The sequence below is a fragment of the Melospiza georgiana genome, chromosome 12 (genome assembly GCF_028018845.1).
Source record: "Melospiza georgiana isolate bMelGeo1 chromosome 12, bMelGeo1.pri, whole genome shotgun sequence".
NCBI lineage: Eukaryota > Metazoa > Chordata > Aves > Passeriformes > Passerellidae > Melospiza > Melospiza georgiana.
In genome coordinates, this window is record NC_080441.1 from 13,863,176 (window position 1) to 13,885,520 (window position 22,345).

The following is a 22,345-nucleotide window of genomic DNA, read 5'->3' on the forward strand; positions in this document are numbered from 1 at the left end:
CATAGCTGCTCTTTTTTAAGTGAAACCCAGCATGTATATGTCCTCTATGGAACAACAACAGGTTGCTTTGCAGGCATTTTCTTAGAAAAACAATGCCATCTAGGAAGCTAACATAAAAAGGCAAGAATTTTGCACTCTTCCATCTCCCAGATGATTGGAAGGAGATCTCAAATATATTAATTGCTGGCTAGGGGAATAAAGTATTATCTTTAATTTAAAAGCAAATTATTCTGGACTTTCACAAATCAGCTTCATAAGAAGGTTTAAATTAAAATAAAGTAAAAAGGAGGCTTCAAACAGCATTTTTTGAGAAAGAGATTGATGTTGAATTTGAAGAGATTAAATTCAGATTACTATAGGTCCATATGCTAATTATGAAGGTCAGATTAATTATAAAATCCCAAAACAACCAGGCTTCTTTATTTCAAAGTCTTATCCCCTAAAAGGTCTGATTCAGGTTTTATAAATAAGCTCACCTTGCTAATTCTAGCAAATGAAAAGAGTTTTATCAGCTCCACTGGAAGAAATGAAGGGATCAGTCAATGACTGGCAATATCACAGAAACCAGCCTTGAAGGGAGCAAGGAAAAAAGCATGAAAAGAAGATTTTGGTCCTTCAGAATCTCATGCATCAAGCCAGAAGGATGCTCTGCTGCCAGGACTCTCTCAGGCAAAACACAAACCTGCACAAGGAAGGCTCCCCTTGAAATCTGACCTAGGGAACCCCACTACTACTTCTGAACTAAAGGATGCATGTGACTAAAAGTTAATTTCTTCACAGAGGTTAATTTTCCCACTAAAATAATGCTTGAGATAGAATAATTGAAAAATAAATGCTATTAAATATAGACATAAAGTTAAGACATGCTTAATTATAGTAAAACTATTAAATTCCATACTTCTGCTCACAGGCCTTGAAGTCTTTCTTTATTCTAGTTAATACAGAGACTTACTGGGAGTCTTATTCATTTAAGACAAACAAGAAACTCCCCCAAATAACAAGAAAGGGGTAAAAAAGATTTTTGTCCTTCAAAAGATAACCAGGGAAAGCTGGCAGCATACTGGGTCACTAGAGAACAGCAGATGAGCATACAGTACTCTCAGTGCTCAAGGGAATACCCAAGGCAGAGACCTTGAGAGCAGAATGTTTCTACCTAATTTAGATTCCAGAGCAGAGAGTTAAAACCACTTATCAGCCATCAGGTGAGCTTCTGTCTTTTCAGAGGAATGCAACCCTCTCCCCCACTATTCTCCAATTACAGGTCATACACAAGCTCATGTTTTTTTCCCAAGATTATGATTTACTTCACCACAAGCTCTTATACTTCCCCCTCTCCTCTATCCATCATAGACATTAATTTTAATTACCTCTTTGAGAATTAATTTTTGAGCCTCTACTTAGTTATGTTCAACTACAAAAGAATACAAACAACAGCAGTTTCCCTCTGCAACAGCGCATTTCAGAAGTTCTTAATGAAAGCAGTCAGGTAGACCTTGTGCAGTTCAGTCCCTTATTGAAATATAAGTTTTTTTCTTTATTTGTCCTTGACTTCTGGACAAATTCACAAAACTGTAGGAGTTTTTCTTCCCCCACCTAAACTTCTTGTAAAAAACTGAATTTTTAAAAAGTTTCTTTCCATAAAAGAGGCATTACAAAAGTCTAGGGGTGCTTCGGAACGTCCCCTTTCCAGTCAGGGATGCCCACTGCACATTGGCTTTGCCCTGCAAGCCTAAGCTCCTGATGGAAGAGTCAAACCAAGTGTTCCAGAGTAGCAAAGAAGGAAAGAAATATTCCATAACTTACACAAGTCCTGAGCTTACAATGGGTTACTTCACACGGGAGATCCAGAGCACCAGAGGCTCCCATTTACAGAGGAAACAGGATAACTAGGAAAATCTCATCTTGTTTCACAAGCAATTTCATTTTAAGGTACTCCTAGACTCACTAAGAAATCCCTTCTTAAAGTACCAGGAAAATTTGATGCTGCCAATAGGGGCCACAATGCAATGAAATTACTGCCTTATTCCCAAAGCAGCCATACCAGCTTAAAGATCTGAGCACAGTGATCTGTGCAAGGGTGGGAGGAACAAACACAAACATTCATACAGTACTTTAAAGAGGAACTAGGGTAGAAAAGCAAAGAATTTAAACAAGAAATAAATTGGAATATTTAATATAAGTAATATTCCACTGTATTGAACTAGTGATCCCACTAGGGGTTGTGGTTTTGCTGTGTTGAAACAGGACACCATAGCTAACAGTGGTAATTTTGTAATGCCTTGTGAAGAAACTATTGATAGACAATGTAGAATTGTCCTTCCATATTTATTTAGCCACTAAAATGCTGTGACTTTTTCAGTTTATGACTATTTAAAAAAATACCACCAGGAGCAAGACAAGCATATTAGTAGCAGAGATTCCCTGCAAAATGAAGCATTATATTTAGTATTTGGACCTTCCTTTGGCCCCTTGTTACAGAACATGCACACCATCCTCTGCCTGTAATCACTCTGTAATCACACACCAGGATGGCAAAAATCCAAAGCAACAGGAACATGCTGAAAGAGAATTATTTCTCCAAATAAAAATAGCATGAATATACGCAGCCATCTTCACTCTGCCTGCAGTAAAATACTTTTGTGGACTACAAACTTGACTTGTACTACTGCATGCTTTGAACTGGGGCAGTAAGTTCAATTAGTAGCTAACAGATTGCTGCAAATTCCAGGAATTCAGTACTAGTCAGGAAAACGTTGAATGGATTTGGCTTGGTGTTTGTTAACCTGATGTAACAAATGAGTCAGATGCAGGGAAAACATTTCCTGAGCTGCAGTTCAGCTTCAGAGAGTGCCATGCCCAGCTGAGCAGCTTGCCCACCTCCTCCTCTCCAAGGCCACAGCTCTCCTTTGGAGCTCTTCTGAGGGAAACCATTTCCCAGACTGAGCCTACAAATTGCTTTCGAGCTGTCTGTCCTCCCTCTGGAGTAATTAACTGCTAATTAGTACTTGGTCCATTTATCATCTTGTCTCTTCTTCCCCCAAATAATCTATTTCTTCCAAAAGGCTGTGTCCTAGCACAGGATGGCAAACCCTGCCCCTCAGCCATGCTCCACTTCAGGATGTGCAGCCTTAATGGCCTCGGTGTCAGTAGATGTCATTTAACAACAAATACTCTTGAAACTGCAGGAATTTGGATCTGCAAACAGAAAATGTGCAGCTCAGTGTCAGGAACAGCCAGCCTCTTCCCAGCATTGCTGCTACGAATTTCAGATCCATCATCTTGCAGATGGGACCCACAGAGACACCTTTTAAGTAGTTTAACATAGAAAAGAGGTGAAATACTATCAGCACTCCTTCACAAGTGTAAAAAATAAAATTTTAAATTGAACTGTTGACAGAATCTTTTTCCTCTGGTGTCACAGCAGAATTATCAGACAGTAGCTGAAATGCTGATACTGAAAAGAAACCTCTGAAATATGAATAGGGAAAATCCTCCCTGTCCTTAGGTAATGCTGGGGTTAACCCCTGTAGGTTAGACTCCTCCTGCAGTGGGATGGGGAACAGAACCAGAAGGGTGAAGTGACAAAACCCATGGGTTGACATAAAGCCAGTTCAACAGGTAAAGCAAGAACCTTGTGCACAAGCAAAGCAAAACAAGGAATCCCTTCCCCATTTCCTATGAGGGGACAGGTGCTCAGCCATCCTCGAGGAAAGCTGAGCTCCATCCTGCCTGGTGGTGACTTGGGAAATGCCAAACACAATCACTCCAAATGTCCCCCCTTCACTCCTTATAGCCCAGGTTTCTTTCTTGTTAAACATGATACCATAAGGTCTGGGAAATCGCCTGGGTCACTTGGGGTCTGCTGTGTCCCCTTCCCCAGCTCCTTGTGCCCCTCCAGCCTGCTCCCCAGTGTGTGGGGTGAGGAGCAGAAAAGGCTTTGTCTCTGTGTAAATGCTGCTCAGATATTGCAGAAACATCCCTTTAATAATAAAGTGATTTTCAGCACAAATCCAAACTATATCCCCATACCAGCATTTCTAGCCTGAACTTCTGCAGCAGCAGATGTTAAAGGAAACGAGAAGTACTATTGTCCATTAGCAGACAGACACCCTTTATATCGTCCTTACTTTGTCACTTCTCCTCCTTTCTGTACCCTGCCTCTTCCTCAACTGTGCAGGTTGAAGAGTAAAATGGTGTTCCTTAAAGGCAGAACAGAAAGCTTTTGTCTGGTCTATTATGCTGTACTGTACTTTAATTCAGGCTTTTGAGGCACTGCGTGACTGAGAAAGCAGTGTGGGAAAGGCTTTGGAGCCAATGGCTCTGGAGTTATAGAGACAGGGCTGCCAGCAAGGATATCTGTGAATTGATGGCTTCACTCTGGCTGCCCCTAGAAATTAACTAATATTTATATGAGTGCAGCAAACAAGATACAGCTGTACACAACGCTGACATGCTAGGAAAGCAAATTATTGGGCAATCCAGTTATTAAACTGACTGATCATGTTCAACTGAACCACTTTCACAATGAATTTGGAAAGCGCTCCCTAGTCTATCATGTTGCAAGACTGGTTCAAGCTACTCCAGTTAGTCCCAGAAAGATTTCATATTTTGAAAAAAAAAATTTTCTTAATATATTATAGATTATAATTAGTATATTATATATAAATATATATATTTTATATATAATCTATAACAAATTAATATAATATTTTCTTCAGTATAGCTGAAATTTCTAGCTGAAGTTTGAACTCTGCAACTCAGCACAGGCTTTTCTCTTCAAATAGCTATTGGAGACCTAGACAAGGCTCACTAACAGAAGCAGATGTCAGCTTGCAGCTATTAGCAACAAGGGCAGTTTCAAGATGAACATATGTTTGCATATTAAAGATGTTACAGCACACTTTTTATTGGCAGTAAGATTCTGCTTTCGCAAATACCACTGACAGAAGAAACATCTACTGACCCAGTAAGAATCCTATGAACAATATTCCATATGCCACCAGAATGACATCCAAATTGAGGGAAAATTTACATATTGCCATTAAGGCAAAATTGGCAACAAAAAAAGGTTAATGAAATAACAAAATCACTTCATTCTGCAGCTTCTCCTTAGAGGTATTATTAACAAGGTATTATTTCAGAAGGAAAAGAGAAAGAAACATAAATGTTCCTCCCTCTGCCTTTCACTGTAAATTTTAGTTTGGAAACATTGAACAATACTTACAATTATGAGGTTTTATTAGACACTGTTAGAGAGAACTTGAAGCATTAGTAACAAAATTTATGTCCTTTCTATCTTCCTCTTCTCTTTTTAAAGTAGAATAATGGGCAAAATGAGTCACTTGGACACCAATTTCATGTAGACTGGCCTATGCTTTGCATTTAGGAATAATCTGAATAGCTCCAGAAGAGAACTTCATTATTTGTCTGATAGACATGGTCAGAGCCTAAACCAAGATCATATCATGCTATGATCTGTACCATCAGAGAGTGAGATAAAAATGGCTTTGGCCAGACAGTTTATTGGCTAAATTTGGGCAATAATCTGGCACATCTTTGGATATTTTAAAAAGAGAAACAGTCTAACTGGCTGCAATGGAACTTCTCTGTCACACTCGGTATTACCCCTATTATCTTCATGCTCTACAAAGAGTGGGTGAACATTTCTTATACAGCACTTAAGCAGGTGAGCCAGCTTTGCTGTCCTTTTTCTGGGGATAGCTGGTGTTCACAGGGACACCAGGCTATGTCACCTTGTGGCCACGTTTTTGAGCATATATTCTGTAGATGCTGCTCAATGCTCTCATGTGGTCCAAGACAGTCAAAGTTCCCCCGAGTGCTGCAGCTAGAGGCCAAATGTGCATCTTTTTCTTGAAAGGGAAAAAAACAGGAAGAAACAAACATTTCTCAATAACAGAGTTCCCAGAATGTTATTTTCTGATGATCTGATTGCATATCAGATGAAACTTGTATCTTGGGAAAAATCAATGGCATCCTGTTGCTGTATCAAAACTGAACACACCAGATGACTATTGTACTCCATTATTTCAATTTTGGAATGATTGTCTCACAGGACCCAAGATGGCAGAGGACATACACAGAATGCCCAGCACAGATTCAAGTATCTGCAGTGACTGTTAGTGCCCACTAACTACCCAGATAAAACCAAATGCTCTTTGATATATTTCTCTTTTTATTTTACTCTAAAATGTAAAAAGTTGAATAGTAAATAGCAATACTTACACCATAAAAGCAAAACCCAAGGAGTATTATTTTCATTAGGACTACCTAATTTCTGAATCTTTTTTCTTCTGTAATAAAATAAGATACTACAGCTCACTAGATCCAGTGCTAAATTCAATGGTTTTAGGAGGTATTAAAGTTAGCCTTAATATTACTTGCAGTTATTTAAGCTTTAGAAAAAGAATTATTTCAATTTTAAATTATTCCAATGGCACCAGAACTTTACAAGGCTATATGCTGCGCCACTTGCTAGAAGCCATTCTTCTTCAGTGCCCACAGAAGTCTGATGTGGTCAAGGAAATACTCAGACTGATTGAAAGCAACCTGCTGAAAATGAGCTTCTCACAGATGTCTCCTGCAAATCTGATTGACTTAGATTTGTGTGCCAAAATAGAAATTTCTGGCAAGGCTCATGAGAAATATTTCTATTGTCATACACTTGAAACTTTAGATAGTTATACTTAATACTTTTAAAGAAAAACCTGAGCACAGTTATTACCCAATGACTGAACACACTATAAATATTTAACTATTTCCCCACATTTTTCAGTCTACAACAAAAAAATTAAAAAGTAGCATGAACAAAACAGTAAACCCCAAAAATCTAATCAGGGAAAGGACAGATTTTTTTTTTTCCAATTCTGGACAAGATTGAAAAGTACATCCATTTTTGGTATGTTATTAAAGACAGTACTCCACTGCATGAAAATAGGGATTCCAAAGAGGACTCTTGCACCCTGGGGAGCTGACACTATTTAATGACTGAGAGACTTCTCAGTCTTTTGCATTTAACCCACCTCATTTACTAACCTGTACTGTATCCCCTTGTAGAGGTGCAGCTTCACCTTGATTTCTTTTTAAGACTGGCATTCCTATACCTCAACCTTCACAAACCATTTTTAGAAACTTCCTCATCAGAAAATCCTTATGATTTTCAAATTCAAATAAACAATGCATAATTTTTTTTCATTATCCATCAAAACACAGTTAAACAGTTTTTGTGATTTTTTGACAGGTGCATTTTATTTTTAATGGGGTCCCAGTGCTCTGAAGAAGCAGACTTGCAACAAGCCGTAAGAACCACAATGTTAACAGATGAATATACATCAGCAGCCCAGGTAATTGAACTCATTTTCACTGATGCAGCTACAGCCAATAGGGCAAGGGTGTGACACACATTGCTGATGTCAGGAGTTCACCTGCAGACTGAAACCTGTGAGCCCCTGCATTCTCCATCCCCATCCATCCCGCCCCAGATCAGCAGCACAAAGCCTGCTCCAGAACAGCAGTTGTGTCAGCCCAGCTCAGCTCAGCTGAGTGCAATTGTCAGAGCAATGAGAGTCACAAAGCTCCCTGCAGCACCTCAGGAACCCCCTCTCCTCAGCCATGCCCTGACCAGGCTCAGGGGCAGGCAGCTCCCTGCCTCTCTTTGGCTTCTTGGCCTGAATCCAGGTGGACTTGCTGAGTTGTTTTGGCTCTGCCAGCTGCATCCCTGTGGGCTGATGGCTCTGCTCTGCCTGTCTGGGCTCTGCCCTTGGCTCCTGGCTCATCTTCCTTTGCAGATTCTCTTTTGCTGTTGCCTGACACCTTGTCCATGGAGAAAACATACATGATTCCTCACTTGCCTTGCCAACAGGACCTCTCATTTCATTAGAAAGAGTTCATTAAAACCTAAAAAGAAATCTACTTATTTTTTCTTGCTCAAAACATTCTACTGAAAACCCCAGAAACAGGGAAATTGCTGGATTAATATTTTCAAACTGAATTTAGAAGTATAGCAAACTTCATTTCATACACAGAAAACTATGGTCACAGAATAAATACATCTGATGTGATGGCAAATTATCCCAGACCATCTCAGATTCTGGAGATTGCCACTTTGCACAGCCTCCAGGAGGAGGGACCTCTGTTCACTGCTGTGCCATATGGGGCTGGCAGCAGCTTTGCCCATTTCAGTGCATTCCCCACCTCTTCTCAGACTCCTCTCAGCTGAGATGCACCAACAGGACAGGGCTAAGAGGTTACCAGAGCTTGCAAGTGAAGGAACATCTCTTTCAATTCCAAGCAAAAGATATTTTTGTAAAATTACCTCTAGATGAACTTGAGATGACATTTTGGTCCTCATTAAAAACAGCTACAGATTTCTGTCACCTTGGATGGAAAGAGAACTTCAGCCACAGTGAAATCTATTACAGTTCCTCCAGAACAGATGCTTTAGTAGAAGAAATTTTTAAAACTCTATCATGAGGTCTACTCTCAGTTCCATATAACATTATTGCTCTGAGCAGAGCTCAAATGTAAATTGATAACATATTAAAAATGTGATTCTTTGTTAAGGAGTAGCAAAGTATTAAAGCAAATTTGAGTGTTATAAAAGTTATTTAAACCCCAGTACATTTTGCAGAACATTTTCACCCATAATTCAGAATTCAAACCTCATTTTCAATATTCATGAATGAAACTGGTGATTTTTATTGTTTTTTTTTTAATTTATCATGGCTGCTGGTGTTTGAGATAGCTCAATGTTGTGATACTTAAATTTGCTGAGCAAAGCCTGGAACAGCTCATGCAGACACAGATACAATTTGCTTTGTGTTCTGAACAGCTCCACAACGTATATGTGCTTATTTTAAAATAGGATATGATCCCCATCGAGATTTTAGAGAACTCTGCATATTCCTGATTTTTGCTGGCAAGGTTTGTATCTCCCTCTCTCTATATATATATGTTTGGTTTTTATTTTTAATTAGGAATATTTTAAAAGCAAATTAGTCATTATCAGTCACTCCAAATCCATCTAGCATCAAGACCTTCTAAAACATTCTAACTATGAGTAATTTAATAATTGTATGACATTTTTCAGCAGCTTGCTTATCCAGGTGAAAAGATCCAAAACAGGTAATCAAAGGCAAGTTATAAAATGTGTTCCCATGTGCCTTTTGAGCATAAGACAATTAGAATAAGTGACAGGAAAATGCTTGCCTCATTTATCACTGAGAGCATTCTGTTGCTGCAATAAACATGAAACTATTTAGAAGACTATGTGAGACAAAGTCCTGTAAACTTGGTACAATAAAAAAAATTAATTGAAAAGTCATACATGAGAATGCTTTACCTTGAAAAAGCAGTCTCCTGAGACCTTATTAAGGCTAGAAAATCCAGGTATCTGCATGAAGTCAGTAAGCACATCCTGTTATATTTTATCACAATCACACTGCTAAGAGTTACAGCTGAAATTTTGTGTAACAGCAAAATAAAGTATGGGTCTTTAAGAGTCCAAGGGACAAATCGAAATATAATTAGTTTGGAAGATTGTCGCTGAATTTTGTTCTTTTTCTTGATGGAAAGTGTCTTACATAAATAATGTTCCTAGCATTTCTCTCCCATTTATGTTCCTAAATAATAAAATAAATTAGTTTTTTTAAGATATTAAAAAAAAAAGTTTCAGCTCTCCTGGAAATTTATCCTTTTCCCAGTTGGTATCTTTACCATTTGCCCATTCATCACAAAAAACCTAATAAACTAAAACTTGAAATGTGATTAAACAACTGGTAACAATAGACAGCTTCAACAATGGAAGTGTGGCTGGCAGCACATCTTAGACACATTACATTTGTGCAGGAATTTTAGACTTATTTTCTTTTCTCCTTGATATTCACCTGGGAATTGATAATCTAAAGTCTAAGGGAGTTCAGTTTCTCAAAGAAAGCTGTGGAAGCACAATGTGTTTTCTTTACAGAATACGAGGGGCTGGGGCTCAGTGAATGGCAAAGAATATTCATGGTGCAATTTGTGTACTACAGAGCTGGGGCTGGTTCTTTCTTCTAAAGCATTCAGACCTCTGCCTGGCTTGAGAAGGGGCAGCCAACATGATTGGATTTCAAAGAACTTTCACTTTTGTTCCAAATCAGGCCCTTTGACCTTGTGGCTACATTGGGTCTAGCCTAAGATTTCCTGTGTCTCAAGTCGAGAACACTTTCTATAAACAGAATTAGGTTCTGAAGTCCCTCCAACACACGACATTTCTTTTCCCTCACAGAAAAGTATTTATGCACTGAATAGCACAAAAAATAAAACCAACCAAAAACAAAAAAACCCACCAAAACTAAACAAACAAACAAAAAACCAAGCAAAAAAACCCTCGAAGCTCCTGAAAGCAATCATCCCACTTCTCTCAGCTGTGCACATCCCAGTACAAGCAGCTGACACATTTCCTTTTGTATGTGTAACTGCATCTCTTGTTGTTTAAATACTTCTTGGAAATTTGCCCTTAATTACTATTCCCCCTTTTGTTATCCAAAGTTATTTCTTCTCAACTTTTCTATCTCTTGCATCAAGTTAAAGTTTCTTGGGAGGGACAAAAAGGAAAACAAAAATACCGTAGTGCCTCCTGAGGGACATTTTTTTGGGTGGGAAATAAAAATAGAATGACAAATAAACAAGCCCCTGGAGATCAGGGCTAAGTTTATTCAAATTAACAGCTGGACCCTAGAATTGTGTCATACAGCTTGTCATACAGCTCCCTCTGCATACCTGTCTTCAGAACTGCCATATTCCAGAGGAGGCACTGATGTTAATCCCTGAATGTGATTGCTGGTGGGTCAGTTGTCCCAGTTGTAAGTCAGCAGAACAAGCTATTCAGTGTGAAGAGAGCCAAACACCACATTTTGGTCTATTAAAATAGTTGTTAACATCTTCCATGTATTACCAACTTATCTGAAGCAATGGCAAAAAAAAAAAAAAAAACAAAAAAACCCCAAAACCAACCAACCAACAAAAACCAAACAAACAAAAAGCCAATCAAAAAAAAAAAAAAAAAAAAAAAAAAAACCAAACAAAACCAAAAAACAAAACCAAAAACTGAACTGGCAGAACGATTTTGCTCACAAATGCTCAACTATGCTTGATGTTTTTTTCTAAGCAAAACCAAAACCTACATGGGAGTGGGAACTCCTGCCCGAATGTGCTGCATTAAGTCTATTGAAATGAGACATCAGGGGGTTTTTATTAGCAAAATTACTCTTATCTCAAAGATTCACCTTCAGAATAGAGAAGAATATTTTTAGTTCTAATTCTCAGTCAGTGGCTGTCACTCACTTTTATTGTGTTCAGAAGACATTCAGTTTATTCTTCCACTCTTTTGTCTTGTTCCTTGCAAAACACTGACAAGCTGTGTAGGAAGCAGAAGAGAGAAAACGAGGGGAAAAAAGCCTACAACAAAAATGCTCCACAAAAAGCCAAACTCACAAAAACCCCACAAGGTAGGCAACATTTTGGACTAGACTTGAAATCTTGAGGGGAGCAGAACAGGTCTGCCTTGGTGAAACTCCCTGTGAGACCTTAGTCAAACAAACAAAACAGTTAGTAGAGTTTCATGTCAAGATTTAATTCCAGCAGAGTCTCTGCAGTTGTTTCACTGGAAGGGAAATAGTTCTGCTCACAAAGAGCAATAAAAGCTCTGATGCACACATTAATGTGCTGTCCCAGGTACAGAGGCTCTGCAGCAGTCAGGACTCATCTTTGCCCAAACTCAAACCCAACAGGCAGAGCACAATTTGGTTTCTATTGCCCTGCCAGAGCCTCAGGGAGTGAAAAAGGCTCTTTCAAAGTGTATTACTGCCAGCTTCAGAGGAGCAATAAAAGAAAGGATAAATCTGAGTTATCATCATCAGTTCTGGTGGAGATGGTGCCATTTTCATCTGCAACACTTGAGTCACAGCCTATCACATGCTCTCCATCTCCTGAAGAAGCAGGAGATGATTCTCCTGACAAAGCACTGTTGCATTTCTCTCCACTGCCCATGTCCTGAGACCAAAGTGAACAGCCAGGGTAACGGACCACATCCAGAAAGTAAGGAGTTCTAAACATAGAAAGCAGATTGACAGGCTAATAAATAAAATAAAATATCCTAAACCTCTATCAACCAGAAGGATATAAAGACCTTTCTTACTTTGGTTTTCCTTGCCCTAATTTTTTTTAAATCTCTCAGCAACAGAAAAAAAAATATCAGCATCAATACAACCACAGCAGAAAATCTTAGTGGGGAAACAAAGACAAGGAGACCCCAGACTCTTGCAAGCTCCTTGCTAGCTACTTGCACTGTAACTTTTGCAGTTTTAAGTTCCCACAAGTGCAGTAATATATTTGTATACTGTTCCCTGTAAACCAGATGCAGAGGTCTGATGTAGCTGGTACTGTCCCTGCTGTGCCTCAACTTTTCCTCAAGCACTGTGACATCCACTGTGCCTACAACAGGCTCCTTATTGACTGCTTAAACATCATTCAGACTGAAAAAAACCCCCAAAAAACTAAGGAATTGCAATCTATAATCCATTTCAGAGTGACACCTGGTGTGGGAGAGAGTCTGTTTTAGGATATAGCTGAACTCTGCAGCACTTTATGCTCAACTTCTGTCTGTAAATAACAATTTCAGGACCACGGAAAGGCAGCCTAGCAATATTCGGAAAAAAACCAAATAAGCATAATGAAGTCTTAAAACTCACTCTCAGAAAAAAAAAAAAAAAAGGTCTATTTTGGAGATAGGACAGTAATATTCAAAAATATTCAAAAACAAACACATTAAAACACATTTCAAAAATTTATTATTAAACCTGCAGCATTTACCAGCAGCTACCACACTGTGGCATCCTATGACAACACTATTTGACTATGTATTCAAAAGAAATTAACATCCAAAAGAACAGAAACACACCTGATAATCTACTGCAAGGTATGTGAATAAATTCTGACCTTTTAATAGCAAAAAGCCTAAGATGGTAGATCTTACCTCACTCAGAAGGCTGTTTAATTTTTTTTTTAATTAGGAACATTTATTCTGCAACCTTTGCAGTTACCTGGAGAATGTTTCAAAGTTGTAAAAAAAATAAAATAAAAAAAAATAGTCCTAGGAATTGAAAATGACAAAATTCCTAGTTAGAAGGAAATAGAAAATTACTATTCATATAAAGTTCATTTGACTGTACTGAGTTATTCCAATCTTTCAGTGGTATATTATTCATGCTTCTGTCTATAGTTTTATCCTAAAATTTTGTTTTATCTTTGTAAAAAGAGAGCTTATTTTATAATCAAAGCAGAAATATTACTGAATCTTCTGTGTACAGAAGTCACTAACATTAGCTGAGATACTTTATGGTGGATGTTGAATGTTAGAAAAAATTGAAAATCTTTCAAAATTATGCAGCACAGCTCCATTAATACATAAAGATTTTATCATGATTAATAGTCTAATGCATACTCAAGGAATGAAAAATAATCTGTCTCACAAAATGGGTTACCACCTTGTCAGTTCAGGAGACTCAATTTTGCAGTGACCTTCCAATAAATGCAAGTGAGTCACAAGTTCATTAGCCACGTTCCTTGTATGACCTAGAAAAATACAATGGAACTCCAATTTTCAAGTCCATCACTGGTCTGTTACAAAACCTTTTTCAATTTCTGGGCTGAATACAACCATGGAATGAATGTTTATTGGAACAGAGGGCTGATCAGCAAGAACCACCCAGTTCAGTCTTCTGGCTTTTCAGTCGTGTACCAGAACAACAGTTGTTCCAGGCCATTCATTTTGTAGCACATTATTCTTCACAAAGACATAGGTATGTACACATCCATTTTTTTTTCATTTTTAATGGAATGCTCTTTACTGTAAGCCAGCTGACAAAGTGTTCTTTCTGTGATGCTATCAGAGGAGTTGGGCTGTGTAGAATCCCCTTACACCTCAACACAGCAGGTCTAAAAAAGCTACAACCTGAGTTTTTTGTTACAGGTAAAGGCTTGAAGGCTGGATAATTTGATCAGGTGGGGGGTATTGTTATCTCAAGTGCTGTAGATGGTTACCACAGACCCACGAATTTGTTATCGCAGCTGGAAGAAAATTACTTTTTGTGAAATGGCTCGCCAGGGCTATCATACCTAATGCAGTGTGGACTGGGACAAGGAGGGCTGACTGGATTGCAGGAGGAGCACAGCTAGATCTGCCACCCAGAGTTTGGAAATGTGACATGCCACATTGTACATGTGCTGCAAAGTGGCACGATGGCAAGTTGGTTAGCCTGGAAAATAGAAGCCTTTTTCCCTGAGGCCTGCTTGACATCACATCATGAATAGCTATTAAATTGCTTTTAGGTTTATTCAGTGCACTCAGCAGGTATACAACAGAAAGGATAAAAGATTATGTGCCAAATGAGACACAATGATCCTTCTCCCAGTGTGGAAATGACTGCTGAAACTTGCTCTCTGATGAAATACGAGGTCACTGAAAACCACCCCAGCCAGCTTTGAACATGAAATTAGGTTCAAAACAGTGTCTCTGAAATGACGAGATGCTCTGCCCAGACCAATAAAATACATGTGCTCAGGATCACTTCAGTGCCTTCCATACAGTCCCAGTGATTCACACCTCACCCTCAGGGGATGGCAATTTCCTCAGGAATCCTGATTTCAGTACATGGCCTTGAGAAGCCAGAGGCAAAAAACATACCCAAACACCCCACACCCAGCCCTCAAAAAATAAAAAAAAAATAAAAAAAAAAAAAAAAAAAAAAAAAAAAAAAAAAAAGAGAGAAGTTTGACTGTATGAGAAAGACCCTTTTTGATAGGCACAAAAAAATGCCCCAAAACCCCGCTGAGTACTGGGAAAGGTAACTCAAGTTTCTGCCTTCATCATTAACTTCTATGTGATTTTGGGATTTTTGTGCCAGCTGGGATAACCAGAGCCATAAAGATGGAGAAACCTGGGAGCAGATGTTACATTGACAATCTGGACAACTGCTTCAGTATCTTGATCTGCTAAGATTACTAAAGACCATGCAAGCAAAAATCCCTCTCTGTTCTCCATATGGTCAATGAGGGATCTCAAGGCAGGACACACACATTGAAACCTTTGCCTATATACAGACAAAGTGGCTCCTGGCAAGTGTTTCCCCCCCTTGATTACTGTCTTCAATATTCCTCAGTCAATGAAGGGTGGGGTTTTCAAAGACATTCAAAGATCTATAAAACCTAGGAACCATTTTAAAGAAATCCTCTAAGTGAGATGTCTTCCTAAACTTGGACCGTTTTTCTGTGAGGTCTTATTTTTCCTCCTCCTTTCCTTCTCTTATTCCTTTTCCTTCTTTATGTTTCAAAAGTTTGATACACTCACTTAACAGCTGTAGATCCTCTAAATGCATCCCAGAGTCTTTAAATTCCAAAGGGGAAAAAGAATTGTCACCCCAAATCTTTACCTTAGGAAAAAAACTCAGAGATCTAAAAACCAAAAAAGCTCAAGAGAAGACTTTCTGCCTTCAGGTCATTTGGCCACATTCTCCTACTCATGCTCAGTGAAAATTGCCTTTAAAGGATCAGATTAAAAAACAAAAAAATCTAAAATACCATCAAGAATAAATATATTCAGGCAGCAGCAGATGCTTCTGAATTCAAACACTTTGCCCAAAACTAGGCCATTTCTTTTTTTTAACTTGACTAATCTTGGTTTTGGTTTGTTTTTTGAACAGCAATCATCTTGGTTTATAAGTCTGAATTTTAGTCCATGCATAAAAATAATAACCATAGTCAGAGAAACAGGAACTTTGCTTCTATGCACTCCCCATTTATTTATTACATGTTTTAAAAAACCCACAATAGCATAACCACAGATAATATGGTTACACCAGCTCTGTCAATGTTGAGAAATTCAGAAAAAAAAAATAAAAAAGACCAAACAGGTTCAAGATATGATTTCTCTATCAGGAGGAGAGATCTGAAAAGAATCAAAAATGCATTAGGAAGGGTGACATGTTCGGTAAGTTGGAGGCAAGACAATTCCTGTAAATCTTGTTATATTAAATTCAAAGCTATCCAGGATATAGACAACAAAGTGCTCTAGCTGGGCTCTTTAGATGGACATCAATTAAGGCTGTGTATTTGTTTTTTCCTCTTGCTCCTAGAATCTGTCATGTCTTTCAACTTTCAAGTTGCTTTTTCCACTTGGGAAGAGAGAAATAATCAATAATTATATCAAGAGAAAACATTCTACCTTGGTCACAACTGCACTTCTAAGAGAGTAGTTCTTTAGGTAGCTCCAAAAATTCTCTCTTTTGCTGACTTTATCTCACAGGAAGTAAATAAAATTTAGCAAACCTTTAGACAACAGGAAGTATTTTTAGAATATTCTTAAATTTTCATTTTAGTGAAAAGTTTAAGCTAAGCTGTTACTTTAAGAAATTTGGTGGCGAAGAAAGGACAATTGTGCCATAGAACAAAGTAACCTGCCAGTGTTTATTGTCCGGGAAAATTAAGTATCCATAAAAGGGCTAAGATTGCCTCATAGCTGAGGTGAAACAAGCAGGTTCCAAAGCAGTCACAGTAATGTGTCTTCTCCTTGGGTTAAAGTAGCCTGGTCCACTGCAGCATGGAGGGAACACAGATGCTCCAGATGATGTTTTGTGTCATTTGAGGGAGCTGGAGGTTGGTACAGCACAGGGACACTGCCTAAAAGTTCATTTTGTTTGAAGGGGTTTTAATCCCCTTCGCCAAGTCAGTAATAATTTTTGTCAGGAGCTGATGAATAATAGACAAAATAAAGTGTTAGTACTTGATAAAATCCTTAGTGCAGTCCAAGTGGCACAACAGCAAGAGATCACTGCTCAGGCATTTTATTAGGGGGAAATGGGGATAAGATTAGCCAATGACCCTTGCACTGCCTTCCTCAATCATTCAAGAACAGGCATGATTTTACCTGAGACAGAGTTTTGCAGCTTGTCCTCAGTAAGTCCTAGGCATTGGAAAATACTCAGTAACATAAGCAGAGCACAGGAAATTCTCTAAACAATCCCAACCTACCTGGAAACAAGGTAAGAAAGGCAGGAACGCCACTGGGCTTCCCTGAGAGGCCTAAAGGGTGTCTAGGATAAGAGCACAAAGTGACAAACTCTGCAGGGTCTCCAGCCCTCCGTGGTTTCCCCACTGCAATGATCTTGCCCTGCCAGCCCTGGATCTCATTGAGGGGACACCCAGCATCACCATCCCATAGCCCAGCAGCACCTTATTTGTAACCTGTGACAGACTGGATGAGCAGAGCCAGAGATTAGTGATTGTAGCAGACCGCAGAAGGCTACTTGGAAACTTAAAAAGATTATTGAGAGAAAAGAAAAGCTTTTTAATTCAATCTAGGAGTCTTTTCTCTCTTGCTTTAGTCAAATTATGACTTCATTCAACAAATCCCATCCCTGGGTTTCCAGCCCAGTCACCCAACTCAACTCCATCTAGGAAAGATTTTTAAAAATATTATTATTCTTTTAATATTCCTACCCTTTATTTCTGACATTGTAGCTATTTTCACTTGTTCTTTGCTTGCCTCCTGCATTAACACATTTCTTGATATATGCAACTTAAAAATTTATAAAGGAGTATAGTAATAGCCACACTCACATTTTCAGTTATTTAAAAATTAGTTACAATAGTAAAGTGTGAGCAACAAATACAGCTTCTACTGCATCATCTTGGGAGAGTCATAGTAAATGTTATATCAATGTCATTGCCTGTAGAGAATACAAGCCTTTTGTTCAGATCAGGTATCATATAATTAAATGAAGCAAAAAAAAAAAAAAAAAGATTTGTGCTAGTATTATTTAATCACTTTAATATTAAAGTATTATTGGAAAGACAAAAGGAAAATTAAGAGACATCTCTGCATGAATGTGATTGATTTTCCTATTGACAACAGGAAGCCTTTTTTCAATATTCCTAAAAGAGAACAATACTAAAGTCTTCATCTGAAACAATAATAGACAGATGCAAAGTTCAGAAGCCAGAACAGAATTTCATTATGTCCTGGCTCATTTTGGATCTCCTCATACTAATCACTAAAACTGACAGGAGAAAGAAAAAGTTAAGATAGTTCAACAAGAAGACATGAGCCAAATATTTGCAAGTTCAAGTCTTCAAACTAAAGAATAAAATTCTGGAAAATGTACTCCCTATTTCGTAAAAAAAGAACCAAAAAAAGACCAAACCAACTAAGTTCATCTTGTGGTTAAGGTTCAGTTCTATGGAATATAAAAAAAGAGCTTTGTGGTCGAGGTATAATCCTCTGAAGATATTGTTTAATAATCATACATCTTTAACTGCATTAGTGTTAGCTTGTGCATCGATGGATGCCTGTTGCTACTTAATTTTAAAAGGTTTGTAATCTTATAATGAAACTGTACTTTTGACCAGTCACAAAGTAGAATCTGATTTGAGCATTATAATGTAATTAATCATGGATTTTAGTGTCTCATTTGAAATAATTTATTCAGATTTGAAAAATACACTGCATGTCTATGATTACATTACATAAAAAGCAAATAAACTACATAATTGAAAATTAACCACGTAGACTATTTGTCATAAAATGGAATTACTTGGAGGTCAGAGATTGGTCCCAAACTGGTTGCAGCTTGACTTCTGTTTAGTCACTTGCAGCTGTGCAACAAGACACAAACTCTGTTGCTTATTTTTTATTCACTTTAACAGTGCTGGAAATGGGATTGGAAAATTTGGGTCCATGGTGCTTGGACTCAGACATCACATTTGGTGGGTAAACACTAATATTACAGTGCAATCTGTACTTATAAGGGCCTTCATAGCCTAAAGGAACAGAAAAAAAAAAAAAGAAAACAGAAATTGTATGGCCTTTGGAGATGCACAGCACAGAATATAATTGTTCTGATTTCCACTCGCAGGTTTTGCATTTTCAGATATCACCCCAAACCTGAAGGATATCTGGAGCAGTAACGTTTTAGTGTACTTTTTCTGAGAGCACTCTCCATGTTATCCACCCAGTCACCACTCATGTTTGTAACAGCACCTGGTAATTAGGAGATGTAGTAGGCAATTTTCAAATTATGACCCAGAATGCTCACAGGAAAACTGGAAATTCATGTGTGTTACCTGGCTGCTTTGGTACCTGCAGTGAGTAGAGCTCTCCGGTGTTCACCTGATGCTACATCTGAGGAAAGGTGAACAAGCACACCTTGTGGGTGTTTAAAGCACACAACAGAGCTAAATGAGAGTGATAGAAAAGCAAGACATCAGGCTCTGGATAAAGGAAAATGTAGCTCAGAGTAAGGAGGAACCTGAGATCACACTGAGAGTAAGAGCTCGCACTTCATTACCTCTGTGGTGGAGCTTCTGACTAAAAAAAGGGAACAGCTCTTCTGCTTCCTCTCTTGCCTTTGTTTACACTGAAAAACAAGAGAAAAACAGAGCCCATGGCAACAGATCCATGTCCTTCTAATGCTGGGGATGCCCAGGCTGAGGCAGCACTGCAGGTGGTGCCCCAGCAGAGCAGAGGACAGGGCAGAATCCCCTCTCAGGACCCTCTCAAGCCCCTGCTTTGGATGCAGCCTAGGAAAGGCTGCTTCCCTGGGTAACCAGCACTCACCGATGGCTCGTGTCCAGCCCCCTGTCCAGCAGCACCCCCAGCTCCTGTTCATGCTGCTCCCAATTAATTCCTCCCCCAGACTGTGTTCATGTCTACGCTGTCTCCAGTACAAAACCTTGCCACAGATACACAATATAAGGACAAAACCAAATACCTTTCAGCAAATTTTCTCTCCTCTGCTCAGCTGAGGAAGAGAGACACGGCAGTTTGGTGTTCAGCCATGGTCAACCCACCACAGTCCTTTTTATTGCCCACTTCCTCTGCCTCCTGCTTTAATAGACATATCCCCTTTCTTACTTCCCTGCTTTCCATGACCTTCCAATCCGTCAATCAGCATAACCTTCCCTGACACATATTTTGACCTTTAAAATTCATAGGTAAAATAACATTTTTTAATTCAAAATAATTCACTTTAAAACCTTGCTCTATTTATGAGGAAGGAGCTAGGCTATCCACATCAATATTTTATAGTGTGTTCTGCCAAATTAGTCAGAGACAAATTAGTCATGACACTCCACAGAAAAAGCCTATTTGGTTTCTATGAAACCATTTATCAGGCATGGTATTATGATGAACAATACATCAAAATGTGGTGCCAGAGGACCAACTGTAGCAAAAGTTCTATCCTTTCATTTTGTCTGTAACTCCACACTGCATAAAGATAATTTCACTCTTAAGAGAACAGCATATTCATTCAATCTTGAGCACTGCAATCATATTGCCAGATTATTACCTAATACTAGAACTAGGCAGATTTGATATATTACTAGTTTGCTTTCAAGTCCCATTAACTTTTCCACCATTGTATCAGTCAGCACAAAACCACAGAACTTATTGGATACATTAGATTCTAATAGAGAGCTCTCCCATGCTACCTGGTCCTGGCCCACTGCATCTGCTGTCTGCTTGAATTCATCTTCTGCCTATGACCTTATAAATTTCTACCCCCTCCAAGTGTACAGAACAACTCATCATAGTTCACACCCATAGAATCTGCAGCTTGCTAAATGAAGAAAAATTATTAAAACGTGCATACTGCAGCTGTCTTGAATGTCTGTAAAACAAAGATAAGTCTGACTGGCATCATTTTTTAACAACTCTCCCACTGGTTTGTGTGTCTTTGTGTGCTCATTTTAAAGCATTATTAAAGGTTTGATTGCATGCTACTTGAAACCTCTGGGAGAATTATTGTCCAGCATCTCATCGCTCACCTAAGGAAAGGCTTCTAAAGAAATTCAATGCAATTGCCCTCCTTAGCTGATATGGACAATTACATATTTCCATGTAGACAAAATTCTGTTCTTAGAGCCCTATGAAATGCGAGGCAGAAGGAAAAACAATGTGCTTCAAAAAAGTTGGAAAAATATGAAAGATTAAGAAACTATACATTCAGTCAAACACCTGAAATGAAGGTCTCGTAAAGGTAAATTATAAACAATACCTTACAAAACTCTGTAAAAATTATAAGAGGATAAAAGAAAAAACATAACAATATATGTACTAAAGTAGAAACTAAAACTCAATTTTCACAATAGTGGACCATTTTCCATGTGAAAAAAAACTGACCAGCCCAGGTTCCTGATATCAGTTTGCATGAGGGGCTTAGCACAGTGAAAGCAGCCAGAGCTGGTAGTGATGGCAGTCCTGTCTGGGAAGGATCCTTTGTAGTCTTCCCCTTGGCATGCCTTTTGCACCTGCAGCGTGCCTGGTGCTCTCTGGGCTTTGTGGTTTCCAAAACCCTAACCCTAGGCATAGACCCAACCCTAACCCTAGGTGTAACCCCAACCCTAACCCTAGTTAGCAAATGCAGCCTTGGGCCAAGGCTGGTTCCAAGGAAAGGCTCTGGAGGAAGCAATGTCCTGGCAGTCTCCATTCCCATCCCATGCCTTTTGCAGCACCAGTGTGGCTGAAGCTCTGGGCTTTCAAGTTTTCAGAGCCCTAGCAGGTCCTTACCTGCTTTATGTTTGGACTAGATCATTTTCCAGAAGGATATAAACCAGACAAATTCATTTGTCCTTCAGCCTGATTGTAAGAGAAGGTAAGGGGTCCTTTTTCTCATGCATCTAGATAAAATACTGTCACACCCAAAGCTGCCATTAATCACCATCCTTCCACACCTTAAGCAAGCCACAAAGACTACACTCTATGAACAGCTGGTCCTCCTCATATATGCAAACATTTTACAATTTTATATATTGACAATAAATTTCAACATGACAAATCAAAAATTGACTATAGTTTCGCACCAGTGACTTCATAATTTGGATAAGCAGCATTTTGAAATACTGTCAGAATCATTCTTACAAGATGAACCCTTGGCAAGTATTCAACATTTGTCAAATGTTAATTTAATTATTTTTTGTTCATGTGCGTTATTAACATTTCAATAAGCTAAAATGTGGCCATTTCAAAATAAGCACAGTAAGTAGTTTACAATTCAAATAGATTTGGTTAATTTCATTTAAGAATGAAAATGAGGGTTTTAGCTCCCCACAAGTCATAAGCATATTTTTACTTACAAAGTAAGCTAGAAGAATTAGAACATTAAATGTTCCTGAGAACAATTAATTTAAACTTTTAGTGAAGGGCATTTGTAGTGATCATTTACAAGACAATAAAATGAACAGAAACAAAACATTTTTATTCAATTCCAAATTATCAATTTCCTACCATTAAGAT